This window comes from Pseudorca crassidens, chromosome 2 (genome assembly GCF_039906515.1).
Source record: "Pseudorca crassidens isolate mPseCra1 chromosome 2, mPseCra1.hap1, whole genome shotgun sequence".
Classification (NCBI taxonomy): Eukaryota; Metazoa; Chordata; class Mammalia; order Artiodactyla; family Delphinidae; genus Pseudorca; species Pseudorca crassidens.
The window spans coordinates 82,099,273-82,120,524 of record NC_090297.1 but is presented as its reverse complement, the minus strand read 5'-3'; the positions used below and the strand labels follow the sequence as shown (position 1 = coordinate 82,120,524).

Here is a 21,252-nt window from a genome sequence, read left to right as displayed (position 1 = left end):
CTGAAGTTCCGTTTCCTTCTTGAAACCTCTGACTCAATGGCTGGAGGAATGCTTCTCCACCCCATCCTGTCTACACAGGCCACTTTCATGACTCCCCTTCACTCGTCACCTTGCAAAGCACGCTCAGTTCATTGCTTCTACACACTACCATTCCTTTCTTTGTTTATTTTACATATGTTGGTCACCTGTTGCTTAGGTAAGATTTAAATCTGGCTGTGTTGGTATGGTCAGTTTTTGGTTATTCCCAGAAGTATGTTATAGCCATTTAAGCATGCGATATTATTATTTTTTCTTTTTAATAATAACGTTTGGCTAATCATTAAAGCCTGTGGTGGTGGTCACGTGTCAGCCTCAGGTTTGAATGATCTGGGCTTGGGAACTATCATTATTACTATCATCATCATCATCATCATCATTTTAAAGCATGATCACTTATTCTAGATTATGTATATCTACTACATTTGAATAATTGTTATTGTTTTTATTACTGAATAATTTTTATTGTTTTCTTATTGCTTTTTATTACTAAAGTAACACACAGAACATAGATATTTTATAGGATAGAAAAACACCCTTTTGGTGTATATGCTTTTGGTGTATTTTTCAATGTATATAGACTTATTTTCTTCTCAACAATAATGGTATACCGTGGTTTGTTTTAGAGTCTGTCATTTCACTTAGTAAGAGATCATGAATATAGTTCCTTATCACAATTCTTTTATAACAGAGATTTTAATGACTGTGTAGTATTCTGTTATATAGATTTCATGTAACCAATCTCCTATTATTGGACATTTACTTTTAAAACATTTATATAAGTATTTACTATGTGCCAGGCACTGCTTTAAGCTCTGTATAGATATTAACTCATTTAACTCTCATAATAACCCTATGATGTAAGTACTGTTATTATCCCCATTTTGTAGGTAAAGAACCTGAGATTAAATAACTTGTCCAAGGTCATACGACTTTGTAAGTGGTAGAGCCAAATTCAAACTCAGACTATTTTGTTCCTAATCACAACATTTTCCTCGCCTCCCTCTACTTCTACTGAAAGGTAAAGGCCTTCTTTACCTGGGAGAAAGACTCGATCTACATAAGACAGCTCTGGCGAAAAAAAGGAACTGCTCTCCTGTGAGTCACTGTTACTTAGAATTATATTGTCAGCTGTTGAGACAATAGGCAAAGAGGCATCTGGGCGGCATGGGCAGTGTGAGCTCAGCCGCCCGGGCAGGCAATCCCAGGAGAGGCTGCAGGCCCAGGTCCAACCACCCCGAGGCCTGGGTCACTCACCCTCTGGCAGAACCACGCAAAGCAGCCCCAGCCTTGCCTGTGCTACCTTAACTTCCTCACACCAAACCGAGAAGCCTGTAGGAGCTGCTGCATCTGACCAAAGCCAACCTGGGAGGAGGGGGACAGGCAAGGTAGGAAGCAGCCTGGCTGGCTGCTGCTTTGCCCCACAGCGCCGGCAATGCTGAGCCAGCGAAGCTGTGGCCCGGGCGGCAGGGTGGTGCTGATCTAGCCTAGGAAGTGACTACTTCCGGGGCAGCATCTGGAGCTTAGGAGAATCCCCTGACTAACCTGCAGAGGCTCCGGGGTGGTTGTTTCCTGGGTGATTCTGGATCCTTATTGGTCATTGCCTCGAGACTGGGCTTTGGATTTGGCTCCCTTTTTTCCTATCCTCTCCCTTCCGGTAATGATAATCTAATGTCATCACTAGCAATGATAATCGTTCTGTTTTACTTATTTAATTCTAACTTATTTAGTTCTCACAACAGCACTGTGAGATAGAACAATAGTTAACAATAATTATCCTAATTTTAGGGATGAAGAAAGGGAGCCACAGAGAGGTCAGGTAACCTGACACAGGTGAAAGGGTGTCAGGTGTGGGGAACACCGCAGAAATGTGACCTCGACCTGAACCTGCACCCCAAAACAGGCCACCACGCTCTGGGCCTCAGGAAGCAGCTGTGGCTAGAAGGGGAACTCTAGCTGAGCCATTTTGTGCCCCTTAATCCCATCCCCTGTGGGAAAAGAAGCAATAGGAATTTGATGAGGAGGAGTGTTAACGGCTGGAGGGGGTTAGAAGTTGTGTTTTATATAAGCACATTAGGCAGTCGTGTGCAGGAGCTCAGAGGAGATTTATGTGAAACAACCTTCATGCATCTCTCCCTGGGAGGTCTATCAGTTTGCCTTTATTCCTTCTGTTACAAAAGAACCTGAAAAACACACACACCACATCCAACGTCAGTGTCACAGGATGTACTGGTCTGGAGAGACATGGTTATCACTGCAGTCCTAGCAACTCCCCCTCTAAATGCTCAAGATCAGGATGTTTAGATACTGCACAGTCCACAAGGTCCTCTGGCACACACGAACCCTACACTTTGGGTTCCCTCCTGAGTTAAGACTCCACCTTCTTCTCCTAGCTGTAGCAGCAACCCTGGGTGGAGCTGGAACCAACTTACCAATTTAGAAAGTTCGTTGGCTTAATTTGACAACAATCTAAAGAATACAGAAAAGAATCTTTGAGTGGAATTAGGTGAGACTGGCAAAAACTGGCTTTCCTGTCACTAAATGATTATTGGGGTATGTCTACTGTATTTTGTTTTTTTTAAAAGAAAGGATGCATTGTTTTTTCTGCCGAAGTCCTTGAAGATAGCTCCCCAAAATAGAAGTGCCGTGTTCACTAGGCTTTAAAAAATACAAAGAATTGCTGCTATCCTAGTCAGAGCCACAGTGATGTTATTCCTGGATTAATGAGGTAACCCCCTCTGCAGTCTATTCTTCCCACTATGAGCACACCAAGCACTTAAAAGGGCAATAGGTCAGGTCACTGTCCTGCATAAGAGCCTGCAGTGACTCTCCGTCACGTCCAGATGGGGTCCCAAGCCCTCACAGGGCGTCTCTGTGGGGAGGCAGCACTGCACAGGGCCTACGCGTCCCACAGCCAGTGCACATCCTAGCTCTGCCCCCTCAGGAGCTGTGTGACTTTGGCTAAAGTGTCTACTTCTCTATGTCTGTGTCCTCATCTGTGAAAAGAGGATAATAGAACTGGCCTCATGGACACCTGGCATCCTGCACTCATTGGCCACCAGCTGTTTTTATTGTTCCTTTTGACCTCACCATTCTCCGTTCTCCCCAGCCTCCAAGCTGATTACACTCCGGTCACACTAACCTTCCTGTTCCTCGAATTTGCCAAGCTCATGCCTACATTTGGACCTTTGCCCCAGGGTACCTGGAACTGTCTGCCCACCCTCACCCCCGCACCCTCACCCAGGCCTGTGAGATGTTGGTTCCTTCTCATTTGGGGGTTTCAACTCAAGACACCTCCTCAGAGAGGGCTTCCCTGACCGCCCAGGCGAAATTAGCCCCAGTCACTCTAGCTCACTGCTGTCCTGTGGAAATTTCTATGATGATGCAAATGTTCTGTCGCTATACCACTAGCTGCTAGCCATAGGGCGCTCTTCAGGACCTGAAATGTGGCTAGTGTGAACTGAAGAACTGAATATTTGATTTTATTCAATTTCAATCAAGTTGGGCTTAAATGGAAATAACTGTGTGTAGCTAATGGCTGCCATGCTGGACAGCACAGCTCTAGCCCTTACCTGACTTCGTGATGTTCAACGCACTCACCTCTCCCTGAACTTATCTTGCTGACCTGTTGTCTGCTGTTTATGGTCTGTGTCCCCAGCTAAAGCATGCGCTCGGTGGAAGTGGGGTCTTTCCTGCGTCGTTCACCACTGTGTCCCCCATCAGCCGTGCCTAAGAAAAGTGTCTGGTTCCTTGTTGGGGCTCATGAAGAGAATGAACGAATGGGCATATAAAAGTACTTTGTAACCATAATGCATTATATAAATGTACTGTATATTATCATTATATGCATATGTAATAGGAAAGCCTGTGTAGGTGTTCCACTTTTAGAAAACTTCCTAGCATGAGTGCACACACACGCAAACACACACACACAAAGCTGATCTTTAAAAAGTGAATAATTTTTAAAAATGATAGTTTTCGGGCTTCCCTGGTGGCGCAGTGGTTGAGGGTCCGCCTGCCGATGCAGGGGACACGGGTTCGTGCCCCGGTCCAGGAAGATCCCACATGCAGTGGAGCGGCTGGACCCGTGAGCCATGGCCGCTGAGCCTGCGCGTCCGGAGCCTGTGCTCCGCAACGGGAGAGGCCACAACAGTGAGAGGCCCGTGTACCGCAAAAAAAAAAAAAAAAAGATAGTTTTCTTATTTTGTGAATGTATTCTTTATCTCTCCAAATAAGATCCCTCACCACAGAGAGCAGGATGCTTCACGGGTCTCTGGGCCTGTTTGCCTTCCTCCCAGAGACCACAGCTCTGGGCTTGACGGGGATTAGCCCTAGAGCCTCTGAAGTGCACAGGTAGCTGCCACTCTGACTGTAATGAAAACATGAGTATTCCCAAGGGTACTGCAGAATTCTTGAAATTAAAAACAAGGTGGGAGCAGGCGCTCTCCTTCCTGTGGGAGTAGCTGAAGCAGAAGCGCTGAAATACGGTGCCCGGGGCTCCTAGGAGGGCTGGGAGCTCGTCGGTTCCGTGCCACTGGCCAGCGTGTGGTTTCCAAAGAGGACCTGGGCTGTTATCTGCCCTCCGTCTTAATGAAGTGTCGTGGCCCACGGCTGCCTCTGAGGGAGCGCTGGGGCTGGAGCCGCAGAGACAAATCAGGGACAGGGCACGTCATTTTTCCACCAGGCAGGACCTGGGCCTCAGCCAAGGGCCTCCACAGACTTCTGCAGGAGCTGGTGGCCACGGGAGCCACTTCCATTGCTCAAAGCCAGGTGCCAGGTCCGAGAACCAGATCAGCTTGCTGTGCAAAGCTGGCCATGTGCCTCCCCTGACCCTGGGCCTGAGCTGATAAGTTGAGGGCACAGAGAAGAGACAGTCTGCAGCTGTTTTTCAGATTTTTCTAGCCCATGTGCTTGGATTTCTGGTCAACGTTCTCCCTCCCTACATAAAATCTGCCCCATCCTCCCACCCCCCTACACACACCACTACATCTAGACACATACTTTCTTCCTATAACATCAAACAGGATTCTCAGACCGTGTAAAGGAAGTATTAGCAGGGGTGCGGCTTCAGGAAGGCATCTGTTGCGATGGTGTGGATGTGATGGGAGTGGGATGTGTACAAGGGCGTGTGTGTTGGCCCCAAGACTTTCCACCGTGACGATGTCTCCTCTCAGGTTCAGGTGGGAGGGGTCAATGTCTTTAGGAAGGTGAGGTTTCTTTTGTGGACAAAGCGGTGTGTCCACTGCTCACCCCACCCCAAACCATAGGTTCACGCCTGGCCTGGGTTCTTCATCCAGCCCCTTCCCTGGGCCAGGTCCCACCCTGCCCCCGAGAGTGACTCAAGTGCTCTCAGAGGAGAAGATGGCAATGGGGCAGGTATCAGGTGGATGACTGGTGTCTGGCTCAGGGACACAGGAAGTGATTCTTCTGCTTCAGGCGCCCACTGCCTTATTGGTGAGTCACCAGAAGAATGTTGGGCCCCAGGGCAGCCCTCTGTGTCCCTGTCCTTCAGGGCCTGTAGACACAGGAAATAGAGACAAATTCATCTTTGGAAAGAGGCCCTGGGGACAGGCCCAGAAAGTGGGCATGAGGGGGGCAAAAAAGGCCACCAGTGTCAAATGGGTCCCCCCCGCTGTGGTCCTGCCCAACCCATACTCCACACCATGCTACTCAGTCTGTACCAAGTCTTTTTTGTCTCAACGGCTTTATATTATTTTGCTTTTTATAAATGTTTGTTCATTTTGTTTTCTCTTTTTCAAAATACTATACCTTTGTGAAGAAATGGTCCACGCCAGGAATCTGAGGGGCTGTCCTCATTGCCCAGCTGACCTGACACATGTGGGGAGATGGTTGCCTGCGGGGATGGGTCCCCTAGTTTCTTCTATTCCAGTGGCAGGAACTTGTGGCCAAGGGGCGGCCCATCCCTCAGGGATATTCCTCCTTCCCAGAAGGCACATTGTGGGTCAGGCCCCCTAAGGGAAGCTCAATAAAGTGCACCAGTGACAGCGGACAACACACCCTGTGAGCTTCTTTCAAGGAAAGTGAAGGATCCCACGAGGACAATTATATCTACGGTTATTCAGCACCTGCAAGTGCCAGGCCCTGTGCTCAGTGCTTCCCTGATGTTATTGTGTCTAATTCCCCAGGGCCAGTCTAGGAGATGCTCTTATCATCTCCATTTTTCAGTAGGGAAACTGGGGACCAGAGAGAAGCAGAGCGATTTGGGAGGTCACACATCCTCCAGCGGCAGAGCTGGTCCTCAGGCCCAGGTCTGGCTGACTCTGAAGGCTGCCTTTGTACCCACCACCCCGGCTGCCTCCACCTTGACACTGTCGGCTGCCAGCTGCCCACAACTCTCCCTCCAAAACCGCTTCCCTTCCCCAAAGTCCTGAGAATCAAAATCCCCTCCATTGATGTAACTTCCTGTGCAATCTGCTGAAAGATCGCTCCCGACCGTGTCCATTTGTTCTCCGCAGGAGAATCCTGGAGGGGAAAGATTATCAAAATATTTGCTGGCCTTGCAGGAGGTGCTCAGAATCATGGCCAAGCACCGCAGGATGTGGGAGGTGCCACCGTCCCTCCTGACTTCTGTTTGTAGCTGGCTGCTGAGCAGGGGAGAGGGGAGCTATATTTAGCCTTCCATGAGCCCATTAGGGATACTCAAGTACAGTACAGATGTCAGACAGATAATAGGTATTTAAGAATTCTCTGGATCGGAGCGCTAGCTGGGATCTAAAATCTGAGCCAAGTGAAGGGCAGTTAGTGCACTGCTGGAGCCTTGGGTGCATCGGCGCCCCTAGGTGGTGGCATGAGCCCTGGGTCCCAGTCAGAAGACCCGCATCTTGCCTGGCTCTGCCCTTGGACTTGTTTCCTCACCCCTGAAATGAAGTCAGGGGCAGCGAGGAGAGACGATCTTTGGGACGCAGGGCAGCCCTAAGAGCCAGGCTGTGTGAGTCTGATTACAAGTCCCCACCGTAAAAGCTGGGAGACTTTGGGCAAGTGCCGTCACCTCTCTGGGTCTCAGTTTCCTCTTTTGTACTTTGTGTGCATGTGTGCGAGGATTACAGGGGTCTCCACGTAATGTCCCTGGAGCGTGCTTGGCTATTACGTAACAAGCTCTCAGTAAACATTGCTATTACGTTTACGGCCCCTCCCTGCTCACATTTTAGTAACTAAACTGTGGGTCTTACAATTGTTCCCTGAGAGATGATGCTTTGGCTGAGCAGGGGGTTGAGAAACTGGCTGGAGAGAAAGAGGTTGCTTCCTTGCTGGTTCATATGTAATCAGCTCAAGAGTTCTTCCACCCACTCCTTCTCCCCCTCACAAGGTGCAGCTTTAATGCAATGATTTCACCTGTGTAAAAATCCTTGGGGGCGTGGTGGGAGAGGCAAGGAGTGAAATTTCCCCTGAGAATGTTCTGGAAGTATGAATAGGAAGGGAAATTGTAGGGAGATTGGCTTCAGGTGCTAAAGCAAAACTCCTCAAGCTTTTTCAGTTCCTTTTCACTATTTTGAGTTTCTCTCTCCTCAGGGGAGAATCTTTACAGGTGACACGCTCTGTTGGTTAAAAAACCACATGTGTAAGAGGCAGACAGACCAGGAAACTCAAATGGATCCCTAGAGCTTACTAGTTGGCCAGGGAGATTTCTTCTGTCTGAAGTTCAGTTTCTTCATCTGTAAAATGGAGATAATGATATTTATCTTATAGGGTTGTTGGAGAACTAAATATGACCGTGTATGTACAGCATAAACAGGGGCTCAGAAAAGCTAGCTCCCCCTACTTGACCTTCTCTCCACATCTGTGTCTAAAAGGCTCCTCCACTGTGCCTAAAAGGCTTCTCACCTTCTCAGAAGGTGAGAAGATGTACTCACCTTCTGTCCCAAGGCAAAAAGGCAGGAGGCAATCCCCAGGTTCCCTTACATCGTGTGTTGTTAGCTTTCAGAAAGGGGCTATAATCCTCCTATAAGTTCCCCTGGCAGGTTAGAACCCGTGGAGTTACAACCAGGAGTGGATGCTGTTAAGGAGAAGCTGTAAATAGGAAAGGAACAAAGTGGGAAAACTCAACAGCCTCTTCTCACGTGGCATTCGGCCACAAGCTGGTGGCCTCGCTCTACAGCTGAGGGCTCCGTTAACAGCTGAGAGCAGCGGTGGTCACAGGTGGAGTTCAGGAGAACACCTCTTTTTACTAGATGTCCTCCAGCCCATTCAGGAATGGGTCATTAGGGTTTAGGTGGCTGGGGCCACAGTCACGAATATATTGACCTTCCTTCCTCTGGCCAGGGGGGCCTTGGATGACTGGAGGTGGGAATGGGATGTTGGTGAGGGGGTGACAGGGAGGGGGAGGACACAATCACTGGGCCTGGGAAGCATCTCAATAGGCTGAAATTCTGAGCCCCCACCTAGTAGGGTCCCTCGGGTCCCCAAAACCCTTGTCATTTTTCTGCCAGATCCTGGGTTTCTCTGGCCATCACCTAAGCTTTTTTGCTGTTACCAATGTCTTCGCCATCAAGGTTGTGAAAATCCCAAATGAGGCCTTTTTGCAAATTTAAAAACAAGCACCCCCTTTCCCCAGAAAATGCAGTTCTACACCAGGACACACAGCTTGGCAAATGGGTGCACAGGCTGGATTTCAGGACTCATTTGCTGCTTCAACTGAGCAACATTGTGCAGTGAACAACCTGCACAGCTGTACATGGCAGCCCTGTTTTCCATTTTCTGCTTTAATGATCTGGATTGGTCATGCTGCTTCTGTTGCCTCCTCCGAACTCATTGCTCCTGCCTCCACTCTAGCCCTTCCCATAGCATGGCCGGCTTTTGATAGGTTATGAAAGATAGCCTGGCACTGTCAGCTTTTCCAGGCCCCCTCTTTGAAGGAGTTGTGACACGTTCACCTTAGGGCCGGGTCAGTGGACATTTGAAGGGCTCCACAGCCTCCAATCCAACAATATTCTTTCTGACATTATTCAGCACTCCAGGCAGGTGAAGGTCTATCCTGTCTCCTATAATACTGTGAATCCCCTGCTTATCCAAGGAGCTTCTACAGAGGCTGAGGGCAGCATCTGCTTCCACTGTGTTCAAGAGCGTACACCCTGGGGTCCTGGGAGTTCTAGCATCAGTCTCAGTCTCTCTACTTTTCTTCCCAGAAGGGCTGGCAGATTGGCTTGTAAATAGCCCTCTTGAAGGCCTGCTCTGATGTCTCAGGATTCCTGAGGAGGGCAGGTATGTAGTTTAGTGTCCTCCCTCCCACCTGGACATCCACAAGCACAGTATTCCCTTACCAGTGACCTGGCCCTTAGGGTTTAAGGTGGTCCAGAAACATGGCATTTTATGATTCTACCTTCCCCTCCTTTAAACTCATGGTCTCTGCCAGAATATCTGGACCACCTGTTAGACATGAAAGGTTCAAAGCCAAGTTTCTGGAAGCTTGGCCAATAGCCAGAAGAGGCCACTCCCTTTGAGGAGCAGAGATGGAGGTGGGCTGATCCCCGGGTGGTCTTCATGCTTCACTCTGAGAGGCAGTGGGAGGGGAGGATTGGCTTCAGAGACATCTGTAGGTACAAGGAAGAGCCAGCTCTCAGCCACTGTGGTAACAACTAGGGCTGGAGGGAGGCTGTAAACCTGTAAAACTATCCTCAAACTTTTTCTCTTTCCACAGTTAATAGCTGAGTTTGCCAATGTAATCTGGTAAATGTAGGGTGTTATAGGACCACTTTTGAGGGTCACTAACCTCACTGCACAGAGTCAGAAAAGAAGTTGTTGGAGACATGATGCCTGGCTGAGGGAGGAGTGGAAGTTGGTTAGGAGGGAGGAAATTGTGAGCATTGACACAGAGGCATGGAGTAAAGTGGGGAGTTGGGGGGAGCCATCCTGAATAGTATGGACTTCAACTTGTGGGTGACAAGAAGCTCCTGAGCGGCTTTAAGTGATGGAAAGATGGGATCAGGCTTTTAGAACCATCACTCAGGTGGCTGAGTGGAAGGCAGGATGGGAGGGAGAGAGGCCAGCTGGGAGACTATGTCCAGGTGAGAGAGGATGAGGAATTGACCGGAGATCACGGGGAGAAGGAGAGGAGGGCATGAACTTGAGGACTAGTCAGGCATAACGTCCTCAGGACTTGCTGAGTGGTTGGTTGTGTGGGTATTTGTGTGGGGTGGTGATGGAGAGAAATAGGGACCCAGGATGTCTTCCAGGGTTCCAGCTTGGGCATCCAGTTGGATGGAGGTCCCATCTTGACATATGAAAATATGAAACAAGGAGGACCTGGCTTTTCAGTGAGTTAGGTTTGTGTATGCTAATTTTGAACTGTCCGTGCCATAATCCACATTTAGCAGGCCATTTGGGTATAAAACTGAAGCGTAAGAAGCAGGTTGCTTTAGAACTATGGAAGCTTGTGTGATGACCAGGAAGAACAGACTGAGTTCAGGACCTGGATACATCCATTTTCAAGGTGGCTGGAGAAAGTGGACCCACAAGGAAGACAGACTGGAAAATGAGGAAGAGGTAGGAGGAGAATCAGGGGTAAATGATGTCTCAGAGGTCAAGGGAGTAGAAAGATTCATGAAAAAGGAAGTGGTCACCAGTGTCAAACGTAGCAAAAAGGTCAAGAACACAATGTCTGAATCGTGTCCACTGGATCATGTACCTTGCAAGTCATTGTCAGCCTCAGAAAGAATAATTTCAGTGGAGGGCCTGGGGCAGAGGCAACTGCAGAAATTCAGAGCCTTTCGTGAAAGAAAGAAGAGAGATAGGATGGTAGATGACGGAGGAAGTCGAGTACAGGTGCAGGTCACTGGAGCTGGGGGGGTCAGTGTCCCTTGAGCATCAGAGGTGCTGTCACAGGACAGGAGTGGGTGGCTTTGAGGACTGTAGCCGGCTCTGGTTTCCATCCAGAAACCATCCAATTTTCCCAAATGTGTCTGATTATAAGGACACATGGTATCTGGTTAAACATGGGGTCTCCTGGTCTCCTACTCTCCACCTGGATCTTTCTAATCCAGACCTCTAGGGGAGGACCTTGGGGATCTGCAAGGTCAAATTTCCCAGGTGATTCTTATGATCAGGCAAGTTTGAGAACATTGATGTCAGGGCAGAGAAGAGGGCTTTAGAGAAGCATCGATGGAGGGGAGGTTTGGAAGACACCTGTGAAAGGAGCAGGGAGAGATGGGCCAGGTAAGAGGAGAGCCCTGGAGAGGGGTGAAGGAGAGGATTCATGTCCAGAGGGCCCACATTTTGGATGATGAGCAAGGGTCCGCCCCCCACCCGCAGGGAGCTCTACTGTGAAAGAAGTGTAGCAGACTCAACTTCTGGTGTCTCGATAGGGAAGACCTAATAGTGTGCTCTGGAACGTGAAGAGCTGAAACATTTATGGGTCTGGGTTTGGATCACCTCTCCTCTGAGGAGTCGTCTCAGATATAAACAGGGTGGTTGAAACTTAGATCAACTCGTTTACCTCTCTTCCTTTGAACTTCCTGTCCATCTTTCTATGCCTTTATGGTCTGGCCCTCAGGCCCCAAGAGCAGATGGTCAGTACTTGTCATCTGGGTTTCAAATGCAAAAGTGCTTTATTAAGTTACCTCATCTCTGTTTCCAAACAGAGCCAGTAAAAAGCCCATTCTAAAAAGGAGTTTACACCATCCCGCAAACTTTATGGGCTGCGATAATCCTCTGAGAACCGGGGTGGGTCCCCTTTTCACCCCTTGGTGATACATGAAGGGCGTCTGGAATCCTGGATCGGGCACCAGAGGAGTGCATAAGTGGAGTTGACAGCCCCCGGTGTGGGGCTACACTGTACCCCACTCCCTGTGTGTATCCCTCACCTGAAACACCACAAGGAGCCAGGTGAGGTTGAAGCAGCCAGTGTGGAAGGAGCAATCTGGGCTTTAGAAACCCTGTCCAATCTATATCCCTCTAATACTTTCTAGACCTGTGACCTTGGGCAACTTAACTTCAATTTCCTCATCTGTAAAGGAGGGATAATAATACTAACTCAGGGCACAACCATGAGGATTGAACTGCCAAACCACGCAGAGATGCCAATTGTAGGTGCTCGAGCAATGGGCAGGGCTGGTCACCGTCGGTCACTATAGACTACACTCTGCACTGAGGGCCCAGAGCAAATGGGAGAGGACAGTGCAGGAGACGGGAGGGAGTGTACGGGGGGGGTGGGGTGAGGAGGGAGGGTCCCTGGACTTCCTGTTGACTAGTTTCTGTCCCCTGTAGTTACTAAATCATCGCGGTCTGTGTTGACAGAGCATCTTACCTGTCCTTTATTTTACCTTTGTTACCAAAGGTGGTAATAGTATAATATTATTTCTTTATAAAGTGTCTCAAGGTCAGAAACCACCTGATCTGCTGTCCCCAGCACCTTATTTTCGGGGGACACTCTCTAGGTGTTTGTTAACGGTGTAACGTTAATGGTGTAACTGAACAAAGAAACAGAAACCACAAGTCTAATCATCTGAAGCACAAGTCCCAGGAAAGGCCAACATGACTCAGTGCAGAATATGTGAGGATTATTCACTAATTTCCTTCCGTGTGGCGCGTTTGTCACTGCCTGGTCACACTGTGAGGAAGCACTCCTGTCACACCCTCCGAGTTCTTGGGCCCTGAGCCAGACGAGGTCACATGGGGAACACACAGGGGCTTGAACTTCCTGGAAATGCTGACAACTGCAGTCCCACTCCCATTTAGACGGGTCCTTCCAGCGGGAGGAGGATAGGGTAGCACATGGTCTTAGCTCCCCTAAGCCTAGAACAGGGAAAAGGAAATTTCCCCAGGCTGCCCAGGGATGCCCAGGATGACTGCTAGCACTTCCCCTGCTGGAGGGTTGCTGAGCCAGGGCGGGGCCTCTGCACCTGTCACCTGGGAAGCTGGTTAAAATGCAGGTTCTGAGTCAGTCTGTCTTGGGTGGAGCTGAGGTTCAGCATTTCTGACAAGCCCCCAGAGATGGCGAGGCTGTGGCTCCCAGACCACTGAGGGTAGGAAGAGCTCAAGGACAGGAGGCTGGGACTTTGTGACTTACACCTGTGACCTGTCTACGTGGTTTTCTGCCATGGGGGAAATTCAAGAGTGTGTGGAGGTCCAGACTATGGTCCCAATACACTGGAGACTCCCACCCACCCCCATCCTGTGTCTGAAACTCTGTTCAAGAGTCCAGTTCACAAATATCTATTGAACACCTACCAAGTGCCAGGCAGTGAGTTCAAGTCTTACTCCAACCCACCTAGCTTGCTTCTTTTAAGAATCACGTTGCTATTCCCCACCCCACGAGAAATTCAACCCTAACTCTCCTCCTCGCTCTAAGAAACAGGGATTCATGATGTGATGTCGGCAGTAATGTCAGGGAGTCCAGTCGAGGGGTCATCACATCTTAGCCATGTTAGCTTGGCTAGTTACTCTGCCTCTGTGTTCTCACCTGTGAAATGGGTTTACTAACCTCTACCTCTCTGGGTTGCTGAAAGGATGAACTGAGATGTATGTAAAGCTCTTAGTCCGGTGCTGGGAAACACAGCTGACATCGTTCAAATTTAGGCTTTGTTTCCTCCCACAGAACATTTGGTGGTCTGCTCCTTGTTGCAGATACTTATGCCAATTCCAGGGTGCTTGACTGTGTTCTATTTGGTAACCTCAATACCGTCAACAGGGCCACTCAGAGGAATTCCAAATGGTCACCACGTAAAAGGAGTGCCCCTCACCAACCGAGTGTGTGGAGGGGAGGGGGGTGATGGGGAGGGAGGGGTTCACGTGAGGAAGGAATCAGAGAAAAGGAAAGGACCAAATTGATGACCTTGGCCAGTTTTCCAACTTGCAGTCCCAGCTGTTCTGCCGCTGGGGTACTGAGGTATGTGGTAAGCACCTCATTACCGATAATGCAGTACCACAGACTCTAAATCATTTATTTAAAAAATAAACTGGTGGATACAAGATTGTTTTTATGATAACACTGCTTTCACACGTTTGTGTTCCAAAGGGCTTTTAAAAATGTTTAACATTTCATCATGGCATTTTTAAAGCATACACAAAAGTAGAGATAATAGCATAAAAAACCCAGCTTTAATAGTTACCCACATTTTAGTAACCAGAGGGTGTCTTGAGTGAAAGAGAAAGTTGTGAGATCACACCTCATGCCCTGAGCTCGCACACCCCTTGTACTCACGTGGGAGTGAGCTGTGCCATGTTCATGTCTGGTTGGAAAAAAGGTCAAGAACTCTGGCTCTTTCTGAACCATTTCTTTTATTTATTTTTATTTTTTATTTTCTTTGCGGTACGCGGGCCTCTCACTGTTGTGGCTTCTCCCGTTGTGGAGCACAGGCTCCGGACGCGCAGGCTCAGCGGCCATGGCTCACGGGCCTAGCCGCTCCACTGCATGTGGGATCTTCCCGGACCGGGGCACGAACCCGTGTCCCCTGCATCGGCAGGCGGACTCTCAACCACTGCGCCACCAGGGAAGGGAAGCCCTCTTAACCATTTCTGGTCGCCATCTCTTCTCTCTGGAGAATGGTAACGACCCCGACCTCACAGGGATTGGTCAAGCCTGAAAAATGGGTGGCGGGGTTGGACCCTCACAAAAGGAGAGAACAGTCCCTCCTTGGCTCCTGCCTGACCTCCGGGGCTTTTGGAAAATAAGGAAGGATCAGGCTGAGGCAGGAGGCTGCCAAGCGGAGAGCGTGAGCAAGCGCGCACTCTGGATCCTCCCCCAGCTTTCAGCAGACACGTGCCTGTGGCCCCCTGTCTCCTCCCAGATGGGCTTGGGTCCCGTTTGGTCGAATGATGACTGCTGTTAAGTTAAGGGCTATAAAGGGCAGAGAGAAAGGGATAGGGTAATCTGACCCTGGGCTGGGTGGACCCCACCCAGAGTGGGTCTGTCACACTTGTCATCTCTGAAGTGTGGGCAAGGCCCTTTCCCACCCTCAGCAACACTGCACATGAATTGGTGGCACATTTCCCCCCAGTGGTACTGTTACTACCAGACTCTTACCACTTCTCTAGCACTTTCCTTCTGAGAGGCTGCAGTCACCACTTCCCCACCATGGTATCCCGACACCAACTCAGTGGGATTTGTGAAAAGAGGGTGGATGTGGAATTAGAAAGTCTAAATTTCAGTCCTGCCTCTGTTATCTAATTGGCTCAGTGACTTTGGACAAATTCCTGAGACTTAATACCCTCATTCTCAAAATGGAATGGTGCTCTTTTACCCCAGAATGATCTCAAAACTCACATAAATATTATGAATTTTGTTTTCTTAACTGGACTGAATGTAGGCAAAACTGTGAAAACAGTGACGTGTTAATTCAGCACTTTTCGTGTCCTGCGTCTGAGCCAGCTCCCCCCTTATTCCCAAGTCCTCCTTCTGCACTTACCTTGAAGCACCAGATGCTGTCAGGCAGCCAATCAAGAAAACAGCCAATCAAATGATCAGGCATTAAAGGACTGGTAATTTAACCTTAATAGAGGAAATAGTCTATCAAGTACTTGCTAAGTGCCTGGCGCTGAACGTATCTGTGTAGTTCTCATAACAGTCTCGTGAGGTATGCGACGATCATCTCCATTTTACAGGTGGAGAAACAGCTAGAAGTAAGACACTTGCTAAGAATCCCCCAACTAATCAGGAGAAACTGGGATTCAAATGCAGGTGTTTCGGATTCTAAAAGCAGTGCTACTTATTTATTTACATCATCTTTTTGAGGCACTATGATCTATGAGCACAAAGTCTGAGCCAGCTGGCGTGGGTTCAAAGCTCAGCACCTTTATATCTCTCTGTGTGACCTGGGCAAGGACTGAGTCCTTATCTATAAAAAGGGATAAGAGCAGTGCCACCTCACAGGATTATTGTCAGAACTAAATGAGTGAATATACATAAAACTCTTAGAACAGTACCTGGCACATAGTAAGTGCTGTATAAATTATTTTTAATTATGAAAGCAATCAGTGCTCACTGGAATAAATGCAAACAGTTTAGGATAACATGGAGGGAAAAGCAAAGTCCCCTCTCACTCTCCTGTCCACTTCACCCCTCAGTTTGATGGAAGGAAGTTCTTCCAGATGTTTTGTACATGTAAACACATAATCCCACACAAGTAACAAGTTTGTTATATTTACATGAATGGGGCAGCTTGCTTTTTTCACTTAATAATATTTCACAGATACCTTTCTGTGTCAGGACCTATAGAATTACCTCATTCATATCAGCTGAATAGTATAGGTGTGCTATAATTTAGCCATCCCTCTGCAAACACTTTTTTAAAACTGCAAATAATGCTGCTATAAATATCTTGGTATGTACAGGTGAGTGAGCATTTGTGCAGGACAGATTCCTAGAAGTAGAGGCACTGGGCAAAGGGCACATTTAGAGCCTGTGTTCTGTTAAGTCATCCATTAAGGATTAACATTGTTTTACAAAAAAGAGGATGGCAGAGTGAGGTCAGCGCCTCACACAAAGGAATGAGCAGCTAAAGACAGAGTTCTAAGTGATAAGATTGCTAGGAAGACTTTTTTTTTTAAGATGGTAGGTGTGAGAGTCTTAGCCACATCTCACAAACCATGCTCTTGGGCTGAAGCCCACTCATCTGGAAGGCCAACTTTGCTCTCAAAGATTGAATAAGTACATCCAAGTAAGTGAGGTTTTTCCGTCAGCCTGGCTTCTCCTGTATAGGGGAGCTGGTAGGCTTCATGCTCCCTTCATTTGCTCTAACTGTCCAGGTTCCTTCTTCTGCACTAGAATAATGCTGGCAGAGCTCACCTCCACCTGCCACTGGGCAGTCTGCAGCATCTAAACTGAGACCTTCCCCACTGTAACTCAAGAGGACAGCCAGGTGACCATTGCACTAGGTTTCACATACATTTGTTTCTTTGTTCTTCATTTCCATAGTAAAGCATTTCTTCTTCAAAACTTCTCTTCTTTATTTTCACCAACATCAAGAGTCTGTGCCCCATCCCTCCCTCCTCTGCCTTCCCACAGCACAGGAACCTCTGTTGCAGCCAATCCTTCTCTCTGTACCTGTGCTGTATTCCCCCCAAGGACAGAAGTTCCTGTTGATGTACTCACCTTCATCTCTCTCTGGGCTGGTGATAATTTCCATATGGTAGGGCTCAATGAATTGGTTTTCTAAGTGACTTTTTTTTTTTTTTTTTTTTTTTTTTTTGCGGTACGCGGGCCTCTCACTGTTGTGGCCTCTCCCGTTGCAGAGCACAGGCTCCGGACGCGCAGGCTCAGCGGCCATGGCTCATGGGCCCAGCCGCTCCGCAGCATGTGGGATCTTCCCGGACCAGGGCACGAACCCGTGTCCCCTGCATCGGCAGGCGGACTCTCAACCACTGCGCCACCAGGGAAGCCCTAAGTGGCATTTTTAATAATAAAAATAATACATGCTTACTGAAGAAAAAAATGGAAAGGGGGAGCTGTGTAAATAAGGAAATTAAAATCACCTGGTATTCCATAATTATCCAGAGGCATTTTAGAGTATTTCCTTCCAACTGTTGCATAAGTTGAGAAGCTAATTAATGCAAAGCTGCTCATCTGATTAAGGAAGTAACTGGGGACAAGGGTCCAGAGTTTGGTGAACAGGCAGTTCAAATGTGCACCTTGTATAGAAAATGAGCCTGTTACCAAGAACTCCATCGCTTTTTCACTCACTCACTCACTCATTCAGTAAGTATTTATTGAGGATCTATCGAAATGTAGCCGTCCTACAGTGACTTCTCTAGCCAATATGACAGGGCATTTACAGCCATCATACAGGCCTTTTGGAAGCTGAGTTGACTTCTCTGCTTGGTAGACTGGGATTCCCATGACACCGAGTCCATGGCTAACTCTTCATGGGCCAGGAGCCTAGAGGGTGAGGCTTCAGAAAATAATACCACAGCATTTGCCGCTCTGGTCCATGTCAGAGCTGCCCCTTCTTTGGGTCAGTGATTTATTTTATAGTAAACTCAGGCAATTCGCAGTCTCTCTGTCTGTCATTGTTCAGATTCAGATTTTCTGTTTGGTCTTCATCAGTGATAGCTTAAGCATCTGTTGTTCCTTCCTTGTTACCATTTAGAGCTGGGCAAAGCTGAAATTTTAGGAGTTATTCTTCCTTAAAGTGCATTTTGCCCAGTGCATGCCCCAGCTACCTGTTAACTAATGATGTTATGGGGTGAGGCTCAACAAATTACTTTGTGGCAGGAGGGGACCTACTCCAGGGTGAGTACTCCCTGACAAAGCCTCGTGTACTGCCCTGAAGTCATCAACTCCAACTCACTGGCTATGTTGTCCTTCTTATGTCTCTTTGGTTGAAGCAGCCCAGGGTTTGCTGTCTAAACATTAATGTGGAAGCTAGCTGTAGACTTAAAGAAATTTGAATCCTCAGATTGTTTATAACACAGCCCACATCCATGGAATTATATTATTTAGCTTATAGGAAGCTTTATGATACAGTAGGAAGATGAAAGGATAAACAGTCTAGAGGCCTGGAGTTCATTCATTCATTCAGTATATATCTACTGCCTGCCAATCATGTGTGCCAAACTAGGAAAAACGCAAACGCAAAACCAGACTTGGATCTTAGACACTATAGAGCAACAGATGTTAAACAAAAATAACAGAAATAAATGTGTAATTATGAACTGTGACAAATTCCAGGAAGGAAAGGAGACGGTAAGACACATATAATCAGGGAATCTGCCCTGTTCTGAGTTTTAGGGAAGGTGTCCCAGAGAATAAGACATATGAGCTGGGACTGGTTATGTAATTTCATGGTGCCTCAGTCTTCTCATCAGTAAGATGGGGTTAATACTACCCCCTTTGACTCACAGAGACATTGTGGGAAGAGTGATCATATACATGAAAGGCTTTGAAAAATGCTCGCTGTACCTAAGAGTGAGCACGTTGCTCTCCAGCCAGCGGCAGCTGTTCTCTGGCTTCTACATCTGTCATCAAGCCAGGCATTACCCAGGTACTCAGCCTGCAGACCTTTGATCATTCTCCTTCACTCTGCGAGGCAGCTGGGTCGGATAGACCTGGGGTTTGCCTTGGTTCTGCCACTTACATCTAGAGTGAATTTGGGTAAGTTACTTAACTGCTATAAATGCTGCTATAAATGCTGCTATAAATGCAATTTGCATTAACTGCTAAAACTCACTTTTCTCATTTGTGAAATAGGGGCAGTAATAGTACCAGTTCACAGCTTAAAGCTGGTAAAGCACTCAGCATAGTTCTTGGTGGTTGTTACTACTAAACCAGTTGTAGCTACTATTATTGTCATTGCTATCATTGCTAATAATTAACTCTTGCCATTTATTTCTTGGTAATAACTTTGGTCCTTAACTTCCATTTCCACTGCCCCCAGCCTAGTCAAAGCTCTTGTCATGTGACAGTAAGGCTATGGCTATAGCCTTCTAACCAGTGTCCCACCTTGGCTCTCACTTCTCTAGTTCACTCCTTATGGCTTCCGGAATGAGCTTCCTAAAATAACAGGACTTTATGTATATCACTTGTTTTCTTTAATATTATCATTGAGGACATATTTGCAGTTCATACCACAAAGAGCTAAGCTTCCTAATATGGAAGGGGGTCCTAAAAAAGTCATAATAAAAAGACCTACAAATAGATAGAAAAACAGAAGTGCAAATTCCAAAAAAGAAAAACAAATAGCTACTCAACATGAAAAGATGAGCAGCCTCACTTATTATGAGAACTGCAAATTTAAATTGCACTAAAATTCATATTTTACTTACCAGATTGGCAAAAATTCAAAAGTTTAATACCTTCTGCAAAGAATGTGGGGAAATAAACGTTTTCTTATATTGCTGTGGTGTGTAAATTGGTTCAGTCCCTATGGATGGAAATTTGGCATTACTTATCAACATTACAAAAGCATATACCCTTTGACTCAGCAATTTTACCTCTGGAAATTTATCTTACAGATATACTTACACATACCAATGACACATGTTCAAGTTTATTCATTGCAGTACCGTTTGTAATAGGAAAGGATTGGAAATGACTTAACTGTCCATCAATAGGGCACTAATTGAATAAATTCTGGTACATCTCTTCAAAGGAATACCGTGCACTAATATGGGGAAATCTCCAAGATACATTAAGTGAAAAAAATAAGCAAAGTGAAGAACTATGGGTATAGCATGTTACTTTTTGTGTAGGAGTGGGGAATAACACACACACTTGGAGAAATTCTGGCAGGCACACATATTAAAAACAGTTGTTACCTATGGTGGGAGGGGACTGGCAGATGGGAGAAAGAGTTAAGAGGGGGACTTTTCACTGTATACCATTTAATATATATATAAAATGGTGTGTGTGTGTGTGTAATTTGTGAACCATGTGTAATATATGAACCATATTACCCAATCAAAATCTTATATTAAAAATACTCCTATGGGACTTCCCTGGTGGTGCAGTGGTTAGGAAGCCACCTGCCAATGCAGGGGACACGAGTTCGAGCCCTGCTCCGGGAAGATCCCATGTGCCGCAGAGCAACTAAACCTGTACGCCACAACTACTGAGCCTGCGCTCTAGAGCCCGTAAGCCACAACTGCTGAGCCCGCGAGCCACAGTTACTGAAGCCTGCTCACCTAGAACCCGTGCTCCGCAACAAGAGAAGCCACCGCAATGAGAAGCCCGCGCACCACAATGAAGAGTAGCCCCAGTTCACCACAACTAGAGAAAGCCCGCGCACAGAAGCAGAGACCCAACACAGCCAAAAACAAATTAAAAAATTTTTTAATTAAAAAAAAAACACTTCCTATTGCTCATCCATGAATGCATTGATCACCTACTATGTGCTAGGCACTGGGGATACAAATGTGAAAGTAGTTGTGATGTGGTGGAAAGTCCACTGAACTTGAAGTTAAAATATCTGATCAAATTCTGACTCTGCTTCTCACTAGCTATGGATCTTGGCACATAGTAGGTAAACAACAAATGTTTGTTGAATGAATTTGTAGTTGAAATTACTTAATCTTTCTGAGTCTGTTTCCTCCCATATAAATCAGGATAGAGATGCCTCCTATCTCACAGGGGTATTGTGAAGACAAATAATAGGATGTGTCAGCAGTTCTAGTAATAGTTAATGAGAACTATTATATGCTAGGCACTTCCACATTTATTATTTCCTTGACTTCTAACATTTATTTACTCACTCATTCGTGAGGAAATAGAGGGACTGAGAGGGATAGTGACTTGTGCAAGGCCTCTCTGGATGTAAGTTGTCTTCTAGT

At 47.1% G+C, this 21,252-nt stretch overlaps 1 protein-coding gene across 4 annotated transcripts in view; it reads left to right on the top strand.

The window, feature by feature from the left end:
• The window catches only part of BCAR3 (BCAR3 adaptor protein, NSP family member), a 206,206-nt gene that overhangs the window by 65,773 nt on the left and 119,181 nt on the right, over window positions 1-21,252 (top strand). The window contains exon 1 of one of the 4 annotated variants that reach the window (XM_067726934.1): window positions 1,255-1,424. The exons of the other annotated variants lie outside the window; for them this stretch is intronic. The gene's annotated coding sequence lies outside the window, so the exon portion shown is untranslated. Of the gene's footprint in view, window positions 1-1,254; window positions 1,425-21,252 lie in introns of those variants that run through there. 4 annotated transcript variants of the gene reach the window in all.